The sequence below is a fragment of the Gopherus evgoodei genome, chromosome 14, assembly GCF_007399415.2.
Source record: "Gopherus evgoodei ecotype Sinaloan lineage chromosome 14, rGopEvg1_v1.p, whole genome shotgun sequence".
Classification (NCBI taxonomy): Eukaryota; Metazoa; Chordata; order Testudines; family Testudinidae; genus Gopherus; species Gopherus evgoodei.
In genome coordinates, this window is record NC_044335.1 from 27,945,954 (window position 1) to 27,963,459 (window position 17,506).

Genomic DNA, 17,506 nt, shown 5'->3' on the forward strand with positions numbered 1-17,506 from the left:
ATGATTTTTGGGATGGTTTTGGAGGGCAGCTGATTTTAGTAAAAGTACTCACTGCATGGGACGGTACCCATTAATATGCTTATACATCAAAGTGAGTGAATATATAGGTCGAGGTATTTCCATAACAGCTGTTCACATACAACAGGTCAACAGCTGGTCATGACTTCAGGCAGCACCGGCAACCCAAAATGTTTCAAAATCTTGGGAACTCACGAGATTTGCTTAAGAATCATGAGATTTTAAAAACACAAAATAAACTCTGGGTTCTTTTGAGTTTTGTTCCTGAGCCTTTAGGCTGCACTTGGGTCATAATCCCAAGCTTTTCTCCACAACTATGCAGCTAGAAACTTCTATTTCTTTAAATGAAAGAAGAAAGATTCTCACATCAACACGACATCAGAAGCTCAGGCTTGAAGAAGGCCCCTAACATCATGAAAATCAGCAACAGTGGCATGGGTCACTAATGACATGAGCTGGATCAAACTGTTGACCTAGAAGTAAACAGCTCCCTAGGCCACTACTAATCCCTTCGCCTCGTCTTTCATCCCAACCAACCTTACCTTGGAGTGGTGCCCTCTGCAGGAGCCATACACCACAGGCCTGGATCCAACACCCACTGAAGCAATGAGAATCTTTCAATTGAGTTTAGATAGTATTAGGGCAAATGGGGCGTTCTGACTTCACCTTGTACTCACTTTTGCTACCAGTAAGACCAAACCAGAGGCACAGGAATGGATCAATGAACACAACAGTAGGACAAAGCGGGCTTTACATTTACATATATAAACTGATGAAGAATCACAAGCTCCACCAACTGAAATAAAGGCCTTTTATAAAGAGAAAAGAAAGGCAAAAGCATCTGTTAGAAGCAACCCAGAACCCTTTTGTATTTTGCATTGAAAAACTAATCTGATATGACATTGCATCAAACCCTGGTATACAGCTCAGATAAATCTTTCATCAATAAAGCTCATTGTCACAACCTGAAGCACATGGCAATACCAATGCAGTTCAGCTGCACGCGCTTCTGCTTTAGGGCTCTGTCCTTAAAAACATTCCTTATGGAATTAGCATGCTAATTCCACGATTTTCTTTCCTTCCCTGCACAGAGGAAAGGCTGTCAAGTTTTGTCTTCATAAAGAAACTAACACACATCTGACCTACATAGAGTGTACAGACATGAGTGGCCCTTCATAGCACTGCATAGATGTGTGCGCACAACAGTTAAATGCTGCCTACCCGCCTGTTGGAAGTGGGTCAACAGATGTACATTACCTTTATGAACCCTTAAGCGAAAGCCAACCTGAGAATCTATCCCACTGCATTCCTGACCTTTTTGTTTGCTTCTCACATTCCCACTCCATTTGCATAAATATCTGGAGTGGAGCTTTTATTCCTTTACATACAAATATTCATGTGCAAATGACACATTCAGAAGTGAGCACATTTGCATTGCTTAGGCACCATAGTGGACTCAGTTATGGTGTCAGAATGGAACAAGAGCAAATGGATAGTGAAGTCTGTGCTATAGCCAATGCACCTGATCTCTCTCTCTCCCCCCTCTTCAATCAGGTAGGAATCCAGCTATTTTTAGATCCACTTGTATAGCTGAACAAAATGCTCTTCTCCAAAATAAAAATGAAGCGGTTTTGAATGTACTAAAACATTCCTAGGCCTGCACATCTCCCAAGTCTCTGTCCTTAAAGTGCACCATTTCTCCTTGAGATTCAACCTGTTCTGTCACTGTTCCTGTTTCTAAGGGCTTCGTCATCCAATCAGGGAACAGGAAGCACATTATGTGACTTCGGTGGCCAATCATAGGTTGACTACCAAATTCTGAACAACAGAGTAATCTAGGCTGACCAGATCGCAAGTGTCAAAAATCGGGACAGGAGGTGGTGGTGGTGGTGGTGGTGAATAGGTGCCTATGTGAGAAAAAGACCCCAAAATCAGGTCTGTCCCTATAAAAATCAGGACATCTGGTCACCCTAGAGTAATCTAAGATGCCAAAAGAGTACCAACAGGCCCCAAACCTTTTAGTTAAAGCTTTTTGTACAATTCAGAATAATGAACAAGTGAGCAAATATCATGAACGTGAAAAGAACAAGGAATGAATTGTTCACTGTTCTAGAGATTATGCAAACAACTATTTATATTACAGTAACACCTAAAGGCACCAGATAAGTTAAGGGCCTACGGTGCTCAGCACTGTACAAAACACATAGTAAGAGACAGTCCAAGCCCTAGAGATCTTATAAGCTAAATAGACAAAACATAGCAGGGGAAAATGAGGCACAGTGAGGTGAAATGACTTGCCTCACGTCACACATCAGGTCAGTGGAAGAGCCAGATACAGAACCCAAATCCTCTGAGCCCCAGTTATGTGTCCTACCCACTAGACAACACCGCCACTCTAAAAGCAGGGAAATTTTGTACCAGATTTCAGTTGTCAAACAATGGGTTAACTCCTTGGAAACCAAACACTAGCAAAGTAGTGGTATTTGCAAGACTTAAATATGGTAAAACACATTCATCCCAGTGAGACTAAGACATTAACTGTGACACAGCGAGTCTCTTTCCACCTGGCATCCCCGGCAAAAGCACCGGACTTGGAACAGTGGTTTTAGGCACATTTCAAAATATATTTAAAACGTGTGATTGTGTGTACTTCTATTACACGTGAACTGCGTTTGCACACTTTCAAAGCTGATGGAGTCTGGGTCTGATGGGGGTGGGGAGCAGTACGACCCAGGGCACACAATGGGGCATGAGGAAACGTGGATTTATTCCCGGCTCTGCTAGGGACCTGCTCTGTGCCTTGAGCAACAGATGTTCCCTCTGTTTCCCCTCCCATTCTTTGGCTATTTGGACTGTAAGCTCTTTGGAGCAGAGATTGTCTGTATGTATGCACAGCCCCTAACGGCTGCTGCAGTGAAAAGAATAATGATGAGGGTAGCGGACATGGACTTATCCTCACAGAACTAGGGTTCTTATGAAGTACTCCCCCAGGTACCTATGTAAAAGTCCCCTAGCTCTCTTCCCACAGGGTGGGGGAGATAGGACACTGGCTTTCCTTACCAGATAGCTTCACTCTTATCCTTACGTGCAAAAAAGAAAAAAAAAATCTAATTGGAAATAAAGGAGCCTTCTCAGGAAGAACAGCAATGCAAACAAGCTAATGAGTGTGCATTCATTGTGTCAGCTTGTTTTCAATCCACTTGCTAGAGAAACTCCCTTTGTTAGTTGCAAGGAGACTTCTGTGCTGGCATAAAAGGAGAGTGAAGCACTGGCACAGGAAAAACAAACATCTGCTTTCTCCATTTCCACACTCGATTGAAACTTAGTTAAAAAACAGCATTCAGAAGCAGAGTGCTTTTCTCATTGCAGTCAGCGACAGAGGGCGTCTCTCCATCGCTGTTCATTTGTTCACATGGAGACAGCTTACTTGATAGAGGCTTCTAACAACATCCCAGTGTATCAAAGTGTTGAAAATCTTCCGCAGGCATTTTCTTAAGTGACATTTATTCATAGGACTATTTTACCATATATACACACACCACCACATTTGCTGCAGTCACTCAAATTTCCCTATTCGCATCACTGACCCAGCAAAATTTCAGATTTGTGGAGCCACTTGCTAAACCGAGGAGAATATTCCTCCTCATTCCCTGCCCTAAGTTGCTGTGTAATGTTGCGTGCATAACTGAGTTTGGCCCCACGGCGGGCTGTGTTCTTGGCAATGCACATAGGAATCTGATTGGATGCATAGTTTGTTCAACCCTTCATGAGCCTGTTAGATGAGGAGCATTGTGTAAATACCAGATGTTATCCCATCATAACAGTAGGAAGGATGGCCTAGTTGTTAAGACTCCAGACTAGAATGCATGGATTCAAATCCTTGGTTACCCATAGGCTTCCTGGGGGACCACGGACAAGTCACTTAACCCACTAAGGGTATGTCAACACAGCAAAGAAAAACCGGCAGCAGGCCCAGACCTGCTGATTCAGGCTTGCATTGCTTAGGCTGCAGGGTTGTTTCACTGCAGCATAGACATCCGGGCTTGGGCTGGAACCCGAGCTCTGGGACCTCCCACCTCACAGGGTCCTAGAGCCTTGGCTTCAAACTCAGCCCAGGCGACATTAACATAGCAGTGAAACAGTCAAATAGCTCAAGCCTCAAGTCAGCTGGCGCAGGCCAGCCACAAGTGTCTAGTTACTGTGTAGAAATACCCCTAGTGCAGGGGTCGGCAACCTGTGGCATGCGAGCCAATTTTTACTGGCACACTGCTGCCAGCTGGTGTCCTGGCCGCTGGCCCCACTCAGCCCACTGACTGCCTGGGTGAATGGAACTCCCAGCTGGCAGCAGGCTGAGCGGGGCCAGTGGCCAGGACCCCAGCTCACAGGAGGCCAGGCGGCTGGAACCCCAGATCAGCAGCGACATGAGCGGGGCTGGTGGCTGGTATCCCAGGCTGGCAGCAGGCTGAGTGGGGTCGATGGCTGGAACCTTGGCTGGCAAGGAGCCGGCAGCCAGAACCCCAGACCTTCAGCAGCCAGTCCCGGCCACTGGCCTCACTCAGCCTGTTGCCGGCCTGGGATACCATCCACTGGCCCTGCTCACTTCACTGCTGGTCTGAGGTTCCAGCCACCTGGCCCCCTGCCAGCCGAGGTCTGGGCCTCCGGTCCTGCTCAGCCCTCCTGCTGGCCTGGGGTATCGGCAGCCAGCCCAGGGCTCTGCTCCTGGCTTGGTCCCAGCACTCTGCAGCCCTTATAAAAATTTTTAGCTTAAAAACTTGAAAACTTAAAAAAAAAAAAACTTTGTTTGTATATTACAGTAATCGTTAAAACATGTATAATGTTAATAAACACATGTTTGATTAAACAAAGTAGTTGTACTTATGTGCCTGTGCTTAATTTGTGTTTTCGATGATTTACCTTCTAAAAAAATCTTGCATGTCTCGCACCCCCAGAAAGGACATCTAGCACCCCCAGGGTGTGTGCGCACCCCAGGTTAAGAACCACTGCACCAAACTGATAAGATCTGCATTTTAATTTAATTTTAAATTAAGCTTCTTAAACATTTTTAAAACCTTGTTTACTTTACATACAACAACAATAGTTTAGTTATATAATATAGACTGAAGAGAGAGAGACCTTCTAAAAACATTTAAATGTTTTACCGGCACGCAAAACCTTAAATGAGAGTGAATAAATGAAGACTCGGAACACCACTTCTGAAAGGTTGCCAACCCCTGCCCTAGTGCCTTTGTTTGCCACTTAATATTTGCCTATGCCCCAGGAGTATAGGCTAAAAATCCATTAATTATGAGGTGATGAGTGCTGTATTTTTTCCTTAGATATTAGCAGCTTGTTAGACAGACCTGCTAGAGTGACACAAAGCTGGAAATCAGCGTTAACAACCGAAAACCTGAACTAGAGAAGGCAATGCAGATAAAGTATGAAATGACAATAAAAGTATAGAAACATTCTTAACATAGCCTTCATTTACCATTCAGGTTATTCTCTCCACCCATTTGCTTGGAGTCCTTCAGCTGGGTAATTCCCTTTATATTTTCAGAGGTGCAGTAGCGCTTGTCTCATAAGATCTGGTATTGTGAGACATACTGTAGAGGAACAAGAACTAGCAAGTATCTGAATAATGAAATCAGTGATGCACTCCCTGGTCTGACCACTGCTTAGAAATCACATATCAACTGATGACTATATGCATTCTCTTGCTCTATAGCATTTATTAGGGATTAGAACTGGTGTGTTAGAAAAATACCTGCATACCCAAGGAAGCAGCCAGAAATGAAGTATTAGGTAATGGCTTATTAATGCTTGTTCCAAGTAAGACTGCAGCTTCTGGGCTTTACTCCCTTGAATTAGCTACGCTCACAGTCTACCTTCAGTATGCTGGAGCAATGCCACTCCACTGGCTTATTCTGTATAATATATGTAGAAATGAGGCCTTGCTGCTATTATATACACAGACGCTAGATAGGGAGTTCTGTTCCCTCTAGGATCATACCCCAGGCCCATCACCATAGCATCACAATGTTCTCAAGTGGGGAAATTGAAGACACAGACGCTGCAAGTCACCTCCACCAGTCATACCGCTATTAAATTGCGGTGCTAACGTTTATTGGTTCTGGGCATCAGACTCCGCTATGGCATTTCTCCCACTGCTAAATGTTACTCAGTGGTGCCCTCATCCTAGTGACAAATGGAAAGGACAAATGTAAGGGGACTGTTGTCCCCTTACTAACACTCAGTGGGGGTGTTTTGGTTGCGTAGCTCCCAGTACCAAAAGAAAGGGGAAGGGTCGATGGGAAATCAGGACCCTGAGACTGACAGTCCCCAGGGAGAGGCCAGTGCTCCAGGTCAGCCTGATTGACAGGGCGGGTAGGCTAATCAAGGAGTCTAGAGGCCAGGGTGAGTCCCGTCCTCAGTGTGAACTGGAAGTGCCTGGGTCAGACAGACTGGGTCCGAGCTAAGAAGAAAGCAGGGGCCCAAGTAGAGCTGGGGAGCAGAGCTGGGGCCAGCCAGAAGGGCCAGAAAAGCAGCCCAGGGAGCAGGTCAGAGCTGGGAGCAGAGTCACAGAAGCAGCCCACAGAGCAGACCTGTGCTGGGAGCAGAGCTGCCAGAGCCAGGGGGGCCAGGGATGCAGCCCAGAGAGCTGGAGGCAGAGCAGCAGCAGCAGCTGTGCTGAGGCAGAGTGGAGCTGGAGCTGAGACAGAGTGGTGGAGCTGGGACTGGAGCAGTCCGGAGTCGGGCACAGTGAGAAACTATGGAGAGTGAGGGGAACCCTGGGCAGTGGGTCCAGCTCAGGGTGACACCCCAGACAAGAGGCTCTGCAGGCCAGACTTGGAGAGGGATCATAACCCCGACAGGGCAGGGCAATGCTGGGAAGAAGGGTCCTGCCACCTAAAGCCTGAGGGTGTAAGGGAAATTCACTCTGTTCCTCAGGGCTTTACGTTACCCGCTGAATCGATGGGCAGCGATTGATGCAGTGGGGGGTCGATTTATCGTGTCTATAAATCGACCACTGAGCACTGTCCAATCGACTCCCGTACTCTACCAGGGTGAGAGGCGCAGGCAGAGTCAACGGGAGTGCGTCAGCTGTCGCCTTACCACAGTGAAGACACCACAGTAAGTAGATCTAAGTACATCAACTTCAGCTACATTATTCACGTAGCCAAAGTTGTATAACTTTGATCGATTCCCCCCAGTGTAGAGCAGGCCTCACATCCAGAGACGCTGGTTGTGATGTCCCTGTGCCACAGACTGAGGTGATGTGTTTTCCTTTAGCCTTTCCCATGTTTTCTTTTTTTAATTGGTTGCTGTTTAATAAAATTGTATTTGCTTTGAACTGTATGCAATGATCAGTGGGTCAGGCAAGTGTTCAGTACGGAGAGAGCACTCTGGAGTGGGGACCCCCTAGTCTCCCTGGGCCCAGCCTTGTTGGGGTTACCAAGACTCTGCCACACAGGAGAGTGGAAGGGGAGCCCTCGAGGTCAGGCAGGCCTGTGGGTAAAGGGAGTGGGAGCAAGGACTCAGATCCTTTCACTAGCCCACTTTACCGGGGTAGTGTATAAACCAGGAAAGTTCCCCACAATAGCAGGACCATTCCCCCACTTGCACGAAGGCTCATCTGTTGCAATATGGGAAAAGCAAGCCCTTTGTAGATGGGACCCAGGGCAGTGGCTCAAGCACTCGGAGTTTGCTTTTTTTATCATCATGAAAACAAATGGCGCTTTGGTGCCTCATTTCTTTGTTTTCATCATACCCCTGCTTACCTTTGGGCCTGTCCGCAAAACCTGGCTGTGTAAAGAAAGCATTGCTTGAAACCCTCCTCAGGGCCCTCCAAACAGCAGGAGTGGAGGCTACCCCTGATTTATGCTTCAGATCAAAGAGCTCCACCACCTGTGAGTACACAGGGCCTGTTCATTTTGGGAAAGAGGTAATTTAAGGTCCATTTTGTAACATTTGCTGACAGAACAAAAGAGGAAGGACCATAAGAGATGATCAATGCTTAGCCCTGTCTTCAAAGTGATTGGATAAGCTGCAGAAAATAAACAACTAATCAGGGACCAGGAGCCTGGATAAAAGCTGACAGAGGAATTGCATTTTTTCCTAAGCAAATATTACCCAGCTAATGGCTGGGCTCAGTAAGGTCCCAGTTCTTTAAGGAGAAGCAACAGTTCACTCACCCTCATGCCTGTCAGGCAAGACACCAGATTTAATATCTTTTGTGGAACTATCATAATGAAAAGCTTATAAACCTTCTGTCCCCCCAAAACATTGGGGGCAGTACTGTTTCCAGAAGAAAATAAGCTAGTTTGTTAATAAATATATCCTATGGAAAGATATTTACACCACATTAAAAATATTGGAGAACATTTTCTTTTGCTTCATGATGAGAACCTTCCATTCCCATATAAGATGTTCATGTGTTTTTGATGTTGTACAGTTGAATATTCAATTCATACTGAACTCTTTTGGTGAATTCTTTCTATCACACACCTCTCTGCTGTTTCTTGCATTCAGTTAATACAAAGAGAATTACATGAGGTAAATGGGGGTTCCTGCTGTATAAGTTGATCAGAGGGCCTTTTTCAACAACGATAATTGAAAAAGCAGCAGTTCCAGGGTTTAGGACAGTGAACTTGCCATAAGAACTAACAGGGCTCCATATGGGCAGAAGAGTCTGCTCCTGGAGGGCTCTTGGCAGGATCAGACTCTTGGCCTCGATTACAGGTGCTGGCAGTATTCACCCCAGCTAACTTTTAGAGGGGACCATATGTGCTAGCAAAACCATCAAGGCCCACTTGTGCAATAGCGCTACTCATGTCAGTAAGGCTCACCAACATGAGTAAGGGATGCACAGTCAGGTCCTAAATTCTAATGGCAAGATCCATGGTCAAATCAAGTTTAACTATGAGCTATTACAGAGGAACCAAACAGAAGCTTCTTCAAACTGGAGTTTTTGCATGGATCACAGCAGCTTTGTGTTTCTTTTTTAACACACGCCCTGCCACAATCCAATAGCCACAAGCACATACTCCTTTGCAACCAAACAACCTCATACACACACAGTGACACCTGTCTGACACAGCCCATCTGAAGCTGGCCTCCAGCAGTGACATTAGCATTCAGGCTAAGCAGCATTGGCAGTTCCGGAATATCATTCTAGGAGGGACGGCTAAGCTTCCCACCCATCCTATGCCAACACCAAAAAACCCACCATTTCTGAAACATCTCCATTGTGCTTCAGTACGTCCTGGTTAGGAACAAATTCACTTCCCCTCAGAGGCTTCCATCAGGTGGCACTCCTTCCTAATGAGCTCTTGCCTCGGTCACCCCCATCTTCATATCCTCTTATCTGGGCTGTTCTAATTAGGTCTACCTTGAAGGCTGGCAAGTCCACGCTAAGTGAAGGAGCAGACAGGAGCACATCAAACCCCAGGTGAAAGCCAAGGAACTGGTTGCTGTATATACAGCCCTATGATTGAGCTTCTCTGGAACATAAGAACTTGACACGTGAAGGGAACACCTGGCAGAGCTTTGTCAGTCCTGGGCCCACAACTCTGGAATTCACTCCCTGTGGAAATATAACAGAGTGCAGAACTAGAAGGAGATGGAGATGAACTTTTCTGTCCAGACCCTTCCAAATCTTGCTTTCCCAAAGGGCTAGCAAACCTGAAGTCAGCAGGCAAGCCTGGGATTTGGGCTTCTCTTAGATCGTGAATGTCTCATCTTAAGTCTTGTAAAGTATCCATGTACCAGGGCATCTAGTAACAACAGCTTCTGCCCACACTCCTCCATGCTAGAAGACATGGGCCTGCCTCCAAGGAACTGGTTATGTAATCAACTCTTCTAAAAAAGAAAAAACCCAAATTCTGACTGTATATGTCTGGCTTCTTCATATATGGGTGCCCATCACTGTTTCATGTATGGACACTGAAATTTACTTTCTGGTAGGAGATTTTACTATTCACCCTCATGTCCACGTTTAATTCTTTTACTGAAAGGCAGGACTCCACTTGGAAGGATATGATGCATCTCTCCTTAATATACAAAGCGGTACATCATAATGGCTGGGCCTAGCTAGTGTTTGGGGTTTGATAGTGGAGGAGCTGGAGCTGAACTTGCTAGAACCCTCACCCTTGTTCATTTATCCTTCTTATAGCTCTCTGTAGTAGCAATCTGAGACACATACACTGTTACCTTGCCATAGTGGAGTAGAGAGCCCAAGCTGTCTGCTGGGGAAAGCATCTGAATGATGAAGCAGCACCCCTGTCAATTTCTAATCTCCTGTGGTAGCAGCATATGCTGAGTTGATGTTGCAGATTTCAATAAGAGACTATTCGTATTAGGCAGGGAGAAACAGACATAGCCCAAAGGTCCCCATGCCATTTAACTTGCTCCTGATTTCTAAAAAACAAATGCCATTCACTTTCTTTCAATTTAAAAGAGATCTTTTTTCCAAGAAAAGAAGGCAACTCGTGCAATGTCTCTAGTAAACCCTTCCAAAGGAGAAGAACAGATGTACTTGAGGAACAAGGAAGATGTTTGTGGCACTGGGGAAACAGGGTTCTAAACCCTAGTTTTAGGGTAGGAGCGGAGAGCTACAGTATCTGGCCCAAAGTGAAACCAGTCCTGCTCCCTGTAACGTCAATACCAGAACTCCCAGTGTCTTCCATAGGAGGGAAGACTCAGGGCCCCCAGAGGATTCAGGGGGCCTGGGGCAAAGCAATTTCAGGAGCCCCTTCCATAAGAAAAAGTTGCAATACTATAGAATACTATATTCTTGTGGGGGCCCCTGCAGGGCCCAGGGCCTGGGACAAATTACCCCACTTGCCCCCCCGGGCATCCCTGGCAAGACTGAATCCAGTATGCTTTAGCATTTCTCCCTTGTGGGAGAGAGGAGAAATAGTCATCTCCTTTTCAGGCCATTAGCTAGTTTATGACTCTTACAAAGCATGGCTTGGAAATGGTTCTGGCCTGTGCTTTTCAAGAAAAAGGAAGAGACAAGTCCTTTTGAGTGGAAACAGCAGCTGCAGAAATTCATTTGATCCCTGTGCAGACAGACACGTCCAACACAAAGATTTTGGACTGAAAGACACAAGTGGCCTGATAAGATCAGTAATGAAAATGATTGTCATTTTGAGTCGAAGCGACAGAGTTGGAGGCTGAGCCTACTCTGTCTGTGTAACTCTTCCTTGGTTCAAATAGGACTTGTGTGCTGCCCTGAACAGGTTGTCCCACTAATTAGCATCCTCTGTCTGTTCAAGCAGGACTGTTTATAGTGAAAAATATATACACACAGTTAAGGAGGAGCTGCCTTGGAGAATGAGTTTGTTTTAGAAATTGACCTCTGAAGCATGAGAACCGCCTTCATAATTTCACTAATGAGGTGGCTTTGTATGTATGCTCCTTTAAAGCTATCACAACCTAGCTAACATTGTTATCTGGAGAATGAGTTTTTGGGCTCTCTGAAGCAGCAACTGGTCCTCAGCTTTTGCCTCATTATCAAAATGGAAAGTTCTCTCTGATACTCCTAGTACTTGACTTTTCTTGAAAACACAGATAATTTCTCTCATCCATTGTTAAAATCCTACAGAACTCAGATGCAGCTTTACAGACTTTGTCTACATGGTCTAGTCACCAGCCCCAGGGCCTGACCCGATGGAAGTCAACAGAAAGATTCCCGTTCTGATCTATCCAGCCTAAGCCAGTCATCATTAGTATCCTGTTTCTGTTAGTCGGTGAGCAGGATCCAGAGGCCGCAGATCTGATGAAGGTATAAGAAAGGTTCATGAATTTCTAAAAATGTTGAAGGGCTCTTTATAATTGACACAAATGTTTCTCATTTGTAGAGAACCAGAGGGTTACCTAGAATGTGCACAGTAAACAGTCCTCCTTTGTCCTACTTCATATCATCTTAATCCTTTGCTTGAAGATCTCAGTTCCTGATCCTAAGAGGTAGCCCCCACTTGTAAAACCATAAACTTATGCTCACTTGTTAAATCTGTAGAATGCCAGAAAGTTGCTCTTAAATCAGTCTCTGCACTCATGTCACCTCAATCTCATCTTCTGTAAAGTATGCATAGTTACGTTTACATCAGCGATGCAGCTACCAGAAATCTGACCCTCTAATTCAATATACACCTCTGAGTCAGAGGAACTAGATACTCTCACTCGCCTGAATTCATTAGAAATAAAAACCTGGTACTGGTGGGGGGGAGGAGGAAATAGACAGTTCATGTTGTGCCAAGGAACAGTGCTGCATTCTTGTGCAACAGCAAAATCAACTTAATCACAAATGACAACTTCTGAAAACATTCTTTGGATTCATCCCTTGCATTTTTCTAGGCCAGCTTGGAAACAAAAGCTTTGTCGTCTTCTTAAAATGCTGTTGCCTCAGGCATCCTAAGAAAAGTGACATAACTCAGGTCTGAAAAATGCCTATTGGCTTTCAGATTCTCCTAAGAGCCTCTCTTTACTATTCAGTTTGATTCAGACCAGCATGAATTCTACTGATTAACCTTCCGCTATGAATATAGGTCTGAGAAGTATAGATTTAGGATTGTATTTTAGCTAGCTCATTAAAACTTTATAGTTATGAGAAAATAGCTTGTTATTTGCCTGAAACATTTCCCTTTTCCCCCTTAGTACGTTTTATGAATTTATAAACCATTTGCTGTGACATTTTATGCTACAGTACTGTTCAGCTCATTAGTTCAGGTTTTTTCCCCCAGCATGTATTACTTGCTAGATATATTCAGTCTTTCCATCCTTACTTCCTAGTTTCAAATCAAACCATGTCTTCAGACTAGCTTTCCATTGAAGCCTGAACCCACAGACACACATTTTAATTCTAAAATAAATTCCTTTTGTGTTTCTCCAAATAACAGACTGCAATCCTGTCCAGGGTAACATATAAGGGAGTGACTTAGCAGGGGAAAGGAAGAGATTCGGATCTCTATAAATGAAGCTCAGCCATCTCCGATATGCATAACTAACATTTTGGAAAAAAAATCAACAGTAGCTTTAGTGCATCAAGGAGCTGCTGAGATTTTACATCCAGAGGCTTTTCCCTTTGACTGGATATAAAATTCTAGGCCTGAAAGTTCCCAATGTAGCCATCAATACAGAACACAAATCAAAGAAAGTTCTGCTGCTTTTACTTAATAATTTGGTATATGGGTAGCTAAAGAGTCTCCTGGTGTGGAAAATGTTTTATTTTTTGAGGGACTGAGTCTTATTTCACACAAGCCAGTCTCAGTTGAGAGACTTAATCCTCCCCTTACAATCTGTAAGTAAAACATTCTTCCAAAAATCACTGCTTATTATCTGCCTTTTCTAAAGAAAGTGGTTCTTAAAAGACACCTTCTTTGCTTTGCCATTCCCTTAAAATCCATTGACAATGTTATCTTGACAGTCAGAGCCAACATACAGGCAATCTTTCATTGGCACAGCACTGAGAACTAAATGAATACCTGTCTTACTATATTCCATTCATGAAGAAAAATCTCAGGTTCAAACAAACCTAATTCGGCTTTAAAAAAAAGGTCTTAAAAACATATAGGAATATGAGGAATAATCGTTGTGACAAGTGATCATTAGAATCTCTTGCAACCTACCTACTCCAAAGAGCTTTTTTTCTTTTTACACTACTTTGGTGCAACAGTGTCTAGATTTTGGTCACAAAACGTGTGCATTTTAGTCATCTCCCCCCTCCCTCAGGGGAGGAAGAGAAAGCTCAGTTAAAAGATGCAAGAAATTCTACATTGCTTAGAAGCTCCTTCCACTGCTGTCTTTAGTCCAATGACATGAAACTTTTTCCCAATTAAAATGAGACCCAAATCATAAGAAACAGCAAAATGAGATGATACAAAAACCCATCTGAACACCCCCAGCCCTTAATCTAAAACAGAGGAAGATGACTTGAGGGATTTAGCTCCTTAGCAAATACAGGTCTGAGCCCCTGCACCGCTCTCTCCTGCTCAGGAGACCACTGTCATGCAGATGTCTCCCATAACAGCTCCCTCCTGGGTACCACACACTGACATAGGCTATTGATTAGCATGCTTATGGCACCTACTCACAAAAGGCAAGTCAATAACAACCTGTTTAATATGACACAGGATGCATCCTGCCTCAGGAGCTGTCAAATGCTGCCTTAAAGCCCTCCACCCTTTAAAGTTCAAAGAGGAGAGCTACCAAGCATGGACAGTCTGCAGGGAAGTGGGAAAGCCTGTTTGAAGCTCAGTGCAATCTTCTCAGAAGTAACTTTAAACCATCTACAGTTCTCACTTTACTGCAAAGGAAACAAAGACGTGAGAAAGATTCATGTTCATACAGATGAATTTGGTGTCTTAGTTTACAGAAGGTCATCAGACATGGAAGAGATTAGAGGTGGGAATATCTTTATAAATAGGCATAGTTTCTCTCTAATCTGGTTTACTCAACCAGAATCGGAGACCAGCCTCAAATGAAATCCAACACAAACCACCAAGCCGTTGAGAGAGCAATTTTGTATGAAAAGTGGATTTTTGTTTGTCGCCAATGGCCACTGAAATTGCCAGTACAGATATAGCAGTGGCAATCTGTCAGCTTCAACTGTTGTATGTTAGGAAACTACTGCTTAAAAAACAACAAATAAACAAGTGTTTTAACAATAACAGGCGAAAGATTTATTTCAAGCCCCCATTTGCTACAAAGAAAGCACTTTTGTTCAGGTGTGGTTCAAGCCGACATGGGATTTGATTAGCGCATTCAGAGTCTATTCAGTCAGCACAAAAAATCTTAAATAAGTTCCAACAGGCACAATAGCAATCGTAGCCACAGAGAGCACAGGGCTTAAATTTTACAAGAGCGATAAGATAATCTGTTATCATTTCACTCACTACTACTTTTCCAAACAGCACCCCTGATTGCAATAATGGATAGAAGTGTTCTTTTGGACATAACAAGCAAATCCAGCATCAAAGATACATGACAAAAAAAAACAACACACACACCTGGGTCGATATATTTCCATCAGTATAGCGCTGAGACACAGGGAATGGTATAGCATCCAATCAGAAATGGTTTATTGTTTCCCTCATAGTGGATTACGGTAGGAAAGGTTTTATCCCACACTTTGCTGGTGAAATCTGGCCCCTTTCAAGTCAATGGGTGCTTTACCATTGACTTCAGTGGGGCCAGGATTTCACACATAGTTTTTGAAACATGAAAGTTTCTCATCCTCCAGCCTACTGCTGTTGATGCCTCTGTCCTCTTTTCCCCTTCCTGTTCTCCCCACATTACTAGACAGGTGAAAAACATTGAGTCAGGACAATACTCCCAAGAAAATCACTTCCAAATAACAGGTTTTTTTAAAAAAAAAGGAGAAGAGGGGGAATTCTCATTTCCACCAACACATCCATTTTTTAAATGTTCTTCCAAGAAGATTCTATGTATTTTTGCAAGACCCAAAGCTGTAATATCCAAGGGGAAAAAAAAGCAGGGGTGTGGAGGACAAAATGTAAAAGTTAAGAGAAAGAAGAAACCACACACAGCATTCAAACACTGGCACCTGCAACAAGAAGGACAAATGCCTCTGAAAACAGAGCAGAGCTTAAAACAAACCCACTTTCAAAACACAAGGAGCGTATTTTGTTTTTATAAAAGGAAAAATAAGAGGGATCAAAGGAAGGAAAAATCAGTGGGTGTATCAGAAAGCAAGTTTAATTGCAACACCTCACAGGGCAAGTGGCAGAAACAAAGAGACAGAAAGGGTCTGATTGAAAAGAAAAAAAAACCCATAAACCTTTTATTGAAAAGATGTTTTTAAAAATCATGATTAATTCAGTAAAAGAAAAAGCCTGGGGGGAGAGGGGGAAAGCAGCCCAAGAAGAAAGAAGAAAAAAAAATACTCACCAAGCAAGAAAATGTCAGAGGTAAAAATGTCAAAGAAGAAGAAGTGAGCGAGAAAGGGGAGGAGGAAAAAGTGAAAACCAGCCCAGCACACACACAGAAAAGCAGTAGCAGTAGCAGCCCTGGCTACTGCCGCCCCTCCGAGCCAGCGCCTCTCCTCTACTCTAGGGAGCAGCGAAGTCACTGATAGCAGCAGCGCTGAATCCGGCAGCTGAGAGCCCTCCCCGCTGCTCATACCATTGCCGGGGCCGGGGAGGGGGAGAAAGGAGCCCCCCAGTCTCCTCTCCCCTGCCCTGCAGAGATGCTGCGGAGCAGCCTGTGGGTGCCTAGCTCTTCTCGGGGCGCGGTTACACTGCTTTAAAAGCTCCCCCCGCCTGGGAGGGTCTGACTATGCCCAGCATCTGGGAGTGGGGAAGCGTCTCTCCCCCGGACTGCTGATGGAAAAGGCCAGCTCCGAGAGGGGGAGGGAGGAAGCCCGGAGCAGGGAGGAGGGGTCTGGCAGCTGAAGCTGAGAACTAATCTCTGCTTGATTGTGTCCCAGATGTGATCCCCTTCAGGGAGCAATGTAATCACAGTGGGACCTCCTGTTGGACTGCCCTGCACTTGCCGTGGGTGGCAATGGCTGGATCCTTGCAAGAAGGGATTGGCTTGCTCTTCAGAGGAGAGGGCTGGTTAGCAGTGGGGGGCACCCAGCGGGGCAGGCATGCTGCAGGGAAGACGCACAGCTCAGCCCACATAGCCTAGAACTCCTATGGCAGAGAGAAGAGACTCAGTTCCATCCTCTTGTGCACCATGCACAGCTGGCCGTAAGGTCTGATCCAGAGAGCCCTTACTCTCTTGAGCAGTTCTCCTTACTCAAGGTAGTAGCTTGGCTGAAATGAATGGGACTTTTTGCGTGAGCAAGGACCACTGAAATGAGTATGGACTTGCAGGATCAAGCCCATGGTGAACAGACTAAAAGGGGCCCAGTGGTGTGAACTTTACTCACCCAAGTAATTTAGGAAAATAGCAATTGCCAGATTGGCTCAGACTCAGGCTCCATCTCAGACAGAGGCCAGGACCTGTCGTTGCAGAAGAAGGTGCGAGATGTATGAAAAAGCACAATTACAGAGCTGTCTGCCTACTGGGGAAGTTTTTTCTTATCTCCTCTCAGCTATACCTTGACTTATGACCTGAAGAATGAGGGTTTAAATCTCTTTTATGTTTAAAATTCCCCTGTGTAAAGGAATGGTAGCTGGGCTGGAGGCATGGCAGAATTTGCTTTTGCTTTTTGTTATAATTTTGACAGATGATATCTTCGTGTTAAAGCTGTATTATTTTCATCAGTTTAAATCTTCAGAGTTTTGGGAAATTACGGGAGACAGAATATTATTTAATGGCCATAGATGTTGAGATGCAACAAATTGTGGCTTTGTAACTATTAAAACACAAATGGTCAACATCACGTGGCAAAATATACAAGGTCAATAGCCTTAAAGCAAACTAATAAATCTCAAGCAGCATATTTCTTACTTTATACATTTCAATTATGATCAATGGAAATATTTTTCATTGGTTTATGTGTATGGTGAAATTGGCATTT

The 17,506-nt window shown here is 44.4% G+C and overlaps 1 protein-coding gene across 3 annotated transcripts in view; it reads right to left on the reverse strand.

Annotated features, from left to right (window-relative positions):
- The window catches only part of RALY (RALY heterogeneous nuclear ribonucleoprotein), a 272,414-nt gene extending 256,217 nt beyond the window's left edge, over positions 1–16,197 (reverse strand). For 2 of the 3 annotated variants that reach the window (XM_030533612.1, XM_030533615.1), the window contains exon 1: positions 15,928–16,197. The gene's annotated coding sequence lies outside the window, so the exon portion shown is untranslated. The remainder of the gene's footprint in view (positions 1–15,927) is intronic. The other variant, XM_030533616.1, reaches the window with a different exon arrangement.
- Positions 16,198–17,506: the final 1,309 nt, after the last annotated feature.